Here is a 969-nt window from a genome sequence, read left to right as displayed (position 1 = left end):
CGGGAAGCTGCAGGCGCACGTGTCCCCCGGGGCGGGGCGAGGCAGACAATGGGGCCGCGGGGGAGGGGACGGCGCGGAGCCCGGCGCACCTTCGGTCCTCTGGGTCGGCGGCCGCGGGCGCGGGAGGCGCCCCGGGAAGCCCCGGCTTCCCCGCGGGACAATGGGCTTCCCCGGCGCCCGCGCGCTCCGCTCTCCGAGGTGCCTGGGCGCAGGGCGGGGCGGCCGCGCTCGGCGGGGAAAGCCGGGCTGGCGGAGAGCGCGGGGAGCGGCGCCGCCGGGATGACACGAAGGCCAGATTTGGAAGCGCGGACGCCGCTGGCGAGGGCTTGTGCAATACTCCGCTTCTGTCCCTGGCCTTTTAAGCAGTTAAAGGCTCCTCCTGCCAGAGTTTGAGCAACTTGAGGCAGTACAAAGCTGCGTGGTGAGGACAACGATGGGGAAAATATCAGTGCTGCTTCTCAAAATCTTGGCAACTAAATCTTACGTGAAGTGACATTTCCTTTGTAACCGCTTGCAAGGTACAAAAAAGACAAGACAAAGGCATTTGAATTTCAGGCGCACCGTGGATACTAATTTTATCTAATGTACATCTGATGAAAAATAGTCACATGATTTTACTCCGAAAGTTTGGGGTTTTGTTTTTGTACCACTGGTAATTGAACTCAGAGCCTGGCACATAGTAGGCACAACTACCATTGAGCTACATCACTTTTTTAGAGGAGATCTTAATCATCTGAGCCGGGCATGGTGGCCCTTCCCAGCTGTAATCCCAGCCCTCGGGAGGCTGAGGCAGGAGGATTACTGCTAGTTCGGTGCCACCGTGGGATACAAAGTGAGTTGAAAGCCAGCCTGAGGAGACTCCTTAGAAAAGTTGGTCTGGAAATCCCCTTTAAACCAGCTATTCCTCTACTGGGAATTTTTCCAGAGGATCTGAAAACATCCTATCATTGGGATATATGTGTTCCTATG

General features: G+C 56.6%; 1 protein-coding gene across 1 annotated transcript in view; it reads right to left on the bottom strand.

Moving 5' to 3' along the window:
* Syncrip (synaptotagmin binding cytoplasmic RNA interacting protein) overlaps positions 1-266 on the bottom strand; it is a 36268-nt gene extending 36002 nt beyond the window's left edge. Inside the window, exon 1 of the mRNA XM_023711951.1 lies at positions 90-266. The gene's annotated coding sequence lies outside the window, so the exon portion shown is untranslated. The remainder of the gene's footprint in view (positions 1-89) is intronic.
* Positions 267-969: the final 703 nt, after the last annotated feature.

The sequence above is a fragment of the Octodon degus genome, unplaced genomic scaffold (genome assembly GCF_000260255.1).
Source record: "Octodon degus isolate 3935 unplaced genomic scaffold, OctDeg1.0 scaffold00022, whole genome shotgun sequence".
Lineage (NCBI taxonomy): Eukaryota > Metazoa > Chordata > Mammalia > Rodentia > Octodontidae > Octodon > Octodon degus.
The sequence above is the reverse complement of the archived record's forward strand: the minus strand, read 5'-3'. Positions and strand labels throughout refer to the sequence as shown.